This window comes from Hyla sarda, unplaced genomic scaffold (assembly GCF_029499605.1).
Source record: "Hyla sarda isolate aHylSar1 unplaced genomic scaffold, aHylSar1.hap1 scaffold_672, whole genome shotgun sequence".
In the NCBI taxonomy this organism is placed as follows: domain Eukaryota; kingdom Metazoa; phylum Chordata; class Amphibia; order Anura; family Hylidae; genus Hyla; species Hyla sarda.
In genome coordinates this window covers 55,001-64,545 of record NW_026610689.1, presented here as the reverse complement: position 1 = coordinate 64,545, position 9,545 = coordinate 55,001, and the positions used below count along the sequence as shown (strand labels likewise).

General features: G+C 42.2%; 1 pseudogene; it reads right to left on the bottom strand.

Moving 5' to 3' along the window:
* Positions 1-6,389: 6,389 nt before the first annotated feature.
* On the bottom strand, positions 6,390-6,492 carry LOC130343160 (U2 spliceosomal RNA; annotated as a pseudogene).
* Positions 6,493-9,545: the final 3,053 nt, after the last annotated feature.

Below are 9,545 nucleotides of genomic sequence, written 5' to 3'. Positions count from 1 at the left end.
GTGATAACTGTGAAAGGGGAGGAACCAACGCTGTCCCCTTCACATGCACCATCACTACTTGTAGGAAGGGAGGCTGGCTGGCAGCCTCCCATACACACTCTGGCTGGGTGGCAGTCACCCACCAGTACACACAGCAGACCCTAAACCCATATCATTATTGCTAAGCAGGAAGATGGGAGTCCATTTCACTCTGATGGACCATTTTTAAATGCAATCCATAACCTGGCTTTGGCAGGAACCCTTCTTACTCCTCCTACTTGCATTTGATAATGGGTTTAGGATCTGCATAGGAAACACACACACACACACACACACACACACAAGCACACACTTACCTGTGTTGCCTGCTGACGCCTCCTTGGCTGTCCCCAAACGGTATAAAACCAACAGCCACGGGAAGCTGTAAGGATAGAGGACATACCTGCATCCTATTGGACTCACTTGTCTTGGTTAAATCCAGCTTATTTGAAAACCTATGGATCTGCTGCTTCTGCTCATGGCAGTGCTGCTTCTGACAAGGCTGTTCTTTGGTGGGCCTAGGTGACATCACAATCTCCATGGTTACATACACAACAAAGGTCAGATGTTGTTTACACCTGGCCATGCCAGTGGTATTGAGTAGCATATCACAGTGCTAAGGGTCCTGGATGCAACAATCTTTCAATGGGGAATAGCCGCACTGAGTTTGTCAAGTGCACCCATGTTTGCAACTCCAACAATACACACATATGTATGTATGTATGTATGTATGTATGTATGTATGTATGTATCTATCTATCTATCTATCTATGTATCTATGTATCTATGTATGTATCTATCTATCTATCTATCTCTTTCTCTCTTTCTCTCTTTCTATATGTATATATATATATATATATATATATATATATATATATATATATTTATAGAGAGAGATGGAAATACTTTTTTAAACATGTTTTCACCTTTTTTTTTAACCTTCTTTTTTTCTTCTCTCCATGTTTTCCTTCTTTCCTCCTTTTTTCCTATGCTGCTGCTTCTTATTTTTCTTCTTTTTCAGACCCTATCATTGCACTATTGCTTATTCAATACCACCAGCAGATGGAGACACTATATTACAACATTAGTTGTGAGCAGCAGTTTGTACAAACAAATGCCTCATAGCTGATGTCCTATCCATTATTGCAATGGATGATTGGCTGGCAACATTTGTTTTAATTATTCCAATACCACAGTACCAATGCATGGTCAATCAACAGCAATGACACCCCCATCTCAATTAACAAGATTCAGCACCCACTACCTGAAAGACAGCTACCTATCATGTCATGTCCAACCTGCACAGGTGTGCTGGTTGCTGAGCTTATTCAATTAAAGAGGACATTCAGCAGCAGCAGTCCTGTGCCTGGTCGCTCCAACAGGGGCCAGACACAAGCGGCACCACCTATTGTCTTTTGCCTGCAGTAGGGGCCCACTGGACTAGCCAGCAAGCAGCTGCAGCAGTAAATAAACAGGTAATCTTTCTTTCCAACACTGAACCCTGGTGGTGCACTTAATATATGCTACCAGATAGGGGACATATCAGATAGTAAACTGATATAAACAGACACCACATTTGATACCAGCCAAAAGGAAGAATGAGAAGTGATAACTGTGAAAGGGGAGGAACCAACGCTGTCCCCTTCACATGCACCATCACTACTTGTAGGAAGGTAGGCTGGCTGGCAGCCTCCCATACACACTCTGGCTGGGTGGCAGTCACCCACCAGTACACACAGCAGGCCCTAAACCCATATCATTATTGCTAAGCAGGAAGATGGGAGTCCATTTCACTCTGATGGACCATTTTTAAATGCAATCCATAACCTGGCTTTGGCAGGAACCCTTCTTACTCCTCCTACTTGCATTTGATACTGGGTTTAGGATCTGCATAGGAAACACACACACACACACACACACAAGCACACACTTACCTGTGTTGCCTGCTGACGCCTCCTTGGCTGTCCCCAAACGGTATAAAACCAACAGCCACGGGAAGCTGTAAGGATAGAGGACATACCTGCATCCTATTGGACTCACTTGTCTTGGTTAAATCCAGCTTATTTGAAAACCTATGGATCTGCTGCTTCTGCTCATGGCAGTGCTGCTTCTGACAAGGCTGTTCTTTGGTGGGCCTAGGTGACATCACAATCTCCATGGTTACATACACAACAAAGGTCAGATGTTGTTTACACCTGGCCATGCCAGTGGTATTGAGTAGCATATCACAGTGCTAAGGGTCCTGGATGCAACAATCTTTCAATGGGGAATAGCCGCACTGAGTTTGTCAAGTGCACCCATGTTTGCAACTCCAACAATACACACATATGTATGTATGTATGTATGTATGTATCTATGTATGTATGTATGTATGTATGTATGTATGTATGTATGTATCTATCTATCTATCTATCTATCTATCTATCTATCTATCTATGTATCTATCTATCTATCTATCTCTTTCTCTCTTTCTCTCTTTCTATATGTATATATATATATATATATATATATATATATATATATATATATATTTATAGAGAGAGATGGAAATACTTTTTTAAACATGTTTTCACCTTTTTTTTTAACCTTCTTTTTTTCTTCTCTCCATGTTTTCCTTCTTTCCTCCTTTTTTCCTATGCTGCTGCTTCTTATTTTTCTTCTTTTTCAGACCCTATCATTGCACTATTGCTTATTCAATACCACCAGCAGATGGAGACACTATATTACAACATTAGTTGTGAGCAGCAGTTTGTACAAACAAATGCCTCATAGCTGATGTCCTATCCATTATTGCAATGGATGATTGGCTGGCAACATTTGTTTTAATTATTCCAATACCACAGTACCAATGCATGGTCAATCAACAGCAATGACACCCCCATGTCAATTAACAAGATTCAGCACCCACTACCTGAAAGACAGCTACCTATCATGTCATGTCCAACCTGCACAGGTGTGCTGGTTGCTGAGCTTATTCAATTAAAGAGGACATTCAGCAGCAGCAGTCCTGTGCCTGGTCGCTCCAACAGGGGCCAGACACAAGCGGCACCACCTATTGTCTTTTGCCTGCAGTAGGGGCCCACTGGACTAGCCAGCAAGCAGCTGCAGCAGTAAATAAACAGGTAATCTTTCTTTCCAACACTGAACCCTGGTGGTGCACTTAATATATGCTACCAGATAGGGGACATATCAGATAGTAAACTGATATAAACAGACACCACATTTGATACCAGCCAAAAGGAAGAATGAGAAGTGATAACTGTGAAAGGGGAGGAACCAACGCTGTCCCCTTCACATGCACCATCACTACTTGTAGGAAGGTAGGCTGGCTGGCAGCCTCCCATACACACTCTGGCTGGGTGGCAGTCACCCACCAGTACACACAGCAGGCCCTAAACCCATATCATTATTGCTAAGCAGGAAGATGGGAGTCCATTTCACTCTGATGGACCATTTTTAAATGCAATCCATAACCTGGCTTTGGCAGGAACCCTTCTTACTCCTCCTACTTGCATTTGATACTGGGTTTAGGATCTGCATAGGAAACACACACACACACACACACACACAAGCACACACTTACCTGTGTTGCCTGCTGACGCCTCCTTGGCTGTCCCCAAACGGTATAAAACCAACAGCCACGGGAAGCTGTAAGGATAGAGGACATACCTGCATCCTATTGGACTCACTTGTCTTGGTTAAATCCAGCTTATTTGAAAACCTATGGATCTGCTGCTTCTGCTCATGGCAGTGCTGCTTCTGACAAGGCTGTTCTTTGGTGGGCCTAGGTGACATCACAATCTCCATGGTTACATACACAACAAAGGTCAGATGTTGTTTACACCTGGCCATGCCAGTGGTATTGAGTAGCATATCACAGTGCTAAGGGTCCTGGATGCAACAATCTTTCAATGGGGAATAGCCGCACTGAGTTTGTCAAGTGCACCCATGTTTGCAACTCCAACAATACACACATATGTATGTATGTATGTATGTATGTATGTATGTATGTATGTATCTATCTATCTATCTATCTAACTCTTTCTCTCTTTCTATATGTATATATATATATATATATATATATATATATATTTATAGAGAGAGAGAGAGATGGAAATACTTTTTTAAACATGTTTTCACCTTTTTTTTTAACCTTCTTTTTTTCTTCTCTCCATGTTTTCCTTCTTTCCTCCTTTTTTCCTATGCTGCTGCTTCTTATTTTTCAGACCCTATCATTGCACTATTGCTTATTCAATACCACCAGCAGATGGAGACACTATATTACAACATTAGTTGTGAGCAGCAGTTTGTACAAACAAATGCCTCATAGCTGATGTCCTATCCATTATTGCAATGGATGGTTGGCTGGCAACATTTGTTTTAATTATTCCAATACCACAGTACCAATGCATGGTCAATCAACAGCAATGACACCCCCATGTCAATTAACAAGATTCAGCACCCACTACCTGAAAGACAGCTACCTATCATGTCATGTCCAACCTGCACAGGTGTGCTGGTTGCTGAGCTTATTCAATTAAAGAGGACATTCAGCAGCAGCAGTCCTGTGCCTGGTCGCTCCAACAGGGGCCAGACACAAGCGGCACCACCTATTGTCTTTTGCCTGCAGTAGGGGCCCACTGGACTAGCCAGCAAGCAGCTGCAGCAGTAAATAAACAGGTAATCTTTCTTTCCAACACTGAACCCTGGTGGTGCACTTAATATATGCTACCAGATAGGGGACATATCAGATAGTAAACTGATATAAACAGACACCACATTTGATACCAGCCAAAAGGAAGAATGAGAAGTGATAACTGTGAAAGGGGAGGAACCAACGCTGTCCCCTTCACATGCACCATCACTACTTGTAGGAAGGTAGGCTGGCTGGCAGCCTCCCATACACACTCTGGCTGGGTGGCAGTCACCCACCAGTACACACAGCAGGCCCTAAACCCATATCATTATTGCTAAGCAGGAAGATGGGAGTCCATTTCACTCTGATGGACCATTTTTAAATGCAATCCATAACCTGGCTTTGGCAGGAACCCTTCTTACTCCTCCTACTTGCATTTGATACTGGGTTTAGGATCTGCATAGGAAACACACACACACACACACACACACACAAGCACACACTTACCTGTGTTGCCTGCTGACGCCTCCTTGGCTGTCCCCAAACGGTATAAAACCAACAGCCACGGGAAGCTGTAAGGATAGAGGACATACCTGCATCCTATTGGACTCACTTGTCTTGGTTAAATCCAGCTTATTTGAAAACTTATGGTGCTGCTGCTTCTGATCATGGCAGTGCTGCTTCTGACAAGGCTGTTCTTTGGTGGGCCTAGGTGACATCACAATCTCCATGGTTACATACACAACAAAGGTCAGATGTTGTTTACACCTGGCCATGCCAGTGGTATTGAGTAGCATATCACAGTGCTAAGGGTCCTGGATGCAACAATCTTTCAATGGGGAATAGCCGCACTGAGTTTGTCAAGTGCACCCATGTTTGCAACTCCAACAATACACACATATGTATGTATGTATGTATGTCTGTCTGTCTGTCTGTCTGTCTGTCTGTCTGTCTGTCTGTCTGTCTGTCTGTCTGTCTATCTATCTATCTATCTATCTATCTATCTATCTCTTTCTCTCTCTCTATATGTATATATATATATATATATATATATAATTTTTTTTTCTTTTAAATATATATATATATATATATATATATATATATATATATATACATATATATAGAGAGAGAGAGATGGAAATACTTTTTTAAACATGTTTTCACCTTTTTTTTACCTTGTTTTTTTCTTCTCTCCATGTTTTCCTTCTTTCCTCCTTTTTTCCTATGCTGCTGCTTCTTATTTTACTCCTTTTTCAGACCCTATCATTGCACTATTGCTTATTCAATACCACCAGCAGATGGAGACACTATATTACAACATTAGTCGTGAGCAGCAGTTTGTACAAACAAATGCCTCATAGCTGATGTCCTATCCATTATTGCAATGGATGGCTGGCTGGCAACATTTGTTTTAATTATTCCAATACCACAGTACCAATGCATGGTCAATCAACAGCAATGACACCCCCATGTCAATTAACAAGATTCAGCACCCACTACCTGAAAGACAGCTACCTATCATGTCATGTCCAACCTGCACAGGTGTGCTGGTTGCTGAGCTTATTCAATTAAAGAGGACATTCAGCAGCAGCAGTCCTGTGCCTGGTCGCTCCAACAGGGGCCAGACACAAGCGGCACCACCTATTGTCTTTTGCCTGCAGTAGGGGCCCACTGGACTAGCCAGCAAGCAGCTGCAGCAAATAAACAGGTAATCTTTCTTTCCAACACTGAACCCTGGTGGTGCATTTAATATATGCTACCAGATAGGGGACATATCAGATATTAAACTGATATAAACAGACACCACATTTGATACCAGCCAAAAGGAAGAATGAGAAGTGATAACTGTGAAAGGGGAGGAACCAACGCTGTCCCCTTCACATGCACCATCACTACTTGTAGGAAGGTAGGCTGGCTGGCAGCCTCCCATACACACTCTGGCTGGGTGGCAGTCACCCACCAGTACACACAGCAGGCCCTAAACCCATATCATTATTGCTAAGCAGGAAGATGGGAGTCCATTTCACTCTGATGGACCATTTTTAAATGCAATCCATAACCTGGCTTTGGCAGGAACCCTTCTTACTCCTCCTACTTGCATTTGATACTGGGTTTAGGATCTGCATAGGAAACACACACACACACACACACACACACAAGCACACACTTACCTGTGTTGCCTGCTGACGCCTCCTTGGCTGTCCCCAAACGGTATAAAACCAACAGCCACGGGAAGCTGTAAGGATAGAGGACATACCTGCATCCTATTGGACTCACTTGTCTTGGTTAAATCCAGCTTATTTGAAAACTTATGGTGCTGCTGCTTCTGATCATGGCAGTGCTGCTTCTGACAAGGCTGTTCTTTGGTGGGCCTAGGTGACATCACAATCTCCATGGTTACATACACAACAAAGGTCAGATGTTGTTTACACCTGGCCATGCCAGTGGTATTGAGTAGCATATCACAGTGCTAAGGGTCCTGGATGCAACAATCTTTCAATGGGGAATAGCCGCACTGAGTTTGTCAAGTGCACCCATGTTTGCAACTCCAACAATACACACATATATATGTATGTATGTATGTATGTATGTATGTATGTATGTGTATCTATCTATCTATCTATCTCTTTCTCTGTCTCTATATGTATATATATATATATATTTTTTTTTTTTCTTTTAAATATATATATATATATATATATATATATATATATATATATATATATACATATATAGAGAGAGAGAGAGATGGAAATACTTTTTTAAACATGTTTTCACCTTTTTTTTACCTTCTTTTTTTCTTCTCTCCATGTTTTCCTTCTTTCCTCCTTTTTTTCTATGCTGCTGCTTCTTATTTTTCTTCTTTTTCAGACCCTATCATTGCACTATTGCTTATTCAATACCACCAGCAGATGGAGACACTATATTACAACATTAGTTGTGAGCAGCAGTTTGTACAAACAAATGCCTCATAGCTGATGTCCTATCCATTATTGCAATGGATGGATGGCTGGCTGGCAACATTTGTTTTAATTATTCCAATACCACAGTACCAATGCATGGTCAATTAACAAGATTCAGCACCCACTACCTGAAAGACAGCTACCTATCATGTCATGTCCAACCTGCACAGGTGTGCTGGTTGCTGAGCTTATTCAATTAAAGAGGACATTCAGCAGCAGCAGTCCTGTGCCTGGTCGCTCCAACAGGGGCCAGACACAAGCAGCACCACCTATTGTCTTTTGCCTGCAGTAGGGGCCCACTGGACTAGCCAGCAAGCAGCTGCAGCAAATAAACAGGTAATCTTTCTTTCCAACACTGAACCCTGGTGGTGCACTTAATATATGCTACCAGATAGGGGACATATCAGATATTAAACTGATATAAACAGACACCACATTTGATACCAGCCAAAAGGAAGAATGAGAAGTGATAACTGTGAAAGGGGAGGAACCAACGCTGTCCCCTTCACATGCACCATCACTACTTGTAGGAAGGGAGGCTGGCTGGCAGCCTCCCATACACACTCTGGCTGGGTGGCAGTCACCCACCAGTACACACAGCAGACCCTAAACCCATATCATTATTGCTAAGCAGGAAGATGGGAGTCCATTTCACTCTGATGGACCATTTTTAAATGCAATCCATAACCTGGCTTTGGCAGGAACCCTTCTTACTCCTCCTACTTGCATTTGATACTGGGTTTAGGATCTGCATAGGAAACACACACACACACACACACACACAAGCACACACTTACCTGTGTTGCCTGCTGACGCCTCCTTGGCTGTCCCCAAACGGTATAAAACCAACAGCCACGGGAAGCTGTAAGGATAGAGGACATACCTGCATCCTATTGGACTCACTTGTCTTGGTTAAATCCAGCTTATTTGAAAACCTATGGATCTGCTGCTTCTGCTCATGGCAGTGCTGCTTCTGACAAGGCTGTTCTTTGGTGGGCCTAGGTGACATCACAATCTCCATGGTTACATACACAACAAAGGTCAGATGTTGTTTACACCTGGCCATGCCAGTGGTATTGAGTAGCATATCACAGTGCTAAGGGTCCTGGATGCAACAATCTTTCAATGGGGAATAGCCGCACTGAGTTTGTCAAGTGCACCCATGTTTGCAACTCCAACAATACACACATATGTATGTATGTATGTATGTATGTATGTATGTATGTATGTATGTATCTATCTATCTATCTATCTATGTATCTATGTATCTATCTATCTATCTATCTCTTTCTCTCTTTCTATATGTATATATATATATATATATATATATATATATTTATAGAGAGAGATGGAAATACTTTTTTAAACATGTTTTCACCTTTTTTTTTAACCTTCTTTTTTTCTTCTCTCCATGTTTTCCTTCTTTCCTCCTTTTTTCCTATGCTGCTGCTTCTTATTTTTCTTCTTTTTCAGACCCTATCATTGCACTATTGCTTATTCAATACCACCAGCAGATGGAGACACTATATTACAACATTAGTTGTGAGCAGCAGTTTGTACAAACAAATGCCTCATAGCTGATGTCCTATCCATTATTGCAATGGATGGTTGGCTGGCAACATTTGTTTTAATTATTCCAATACCACAGTACCAATGCATGGTCAATCAACAGCAATGACACCCCCATGTCAATTAACAAGATTCAGCACCCACTACCTGAAAGACAGCTACCTATCATGTCATGTCCAACCTGCACAGGTGTGCTGGTTGCTGAGCTTATTCAATTAAAGAGGACATTCAGCAGCAGCAGTCCTGTGCCTGGTCGCTCCAACAGGGGCCAGACACAAGCGGCACCACCTATTGTCTTTTGCCTGCAGTAGGGGCCCACTGGACTAGCCAGCAAGCAGCTGCAGCAGTAAATAAACAGG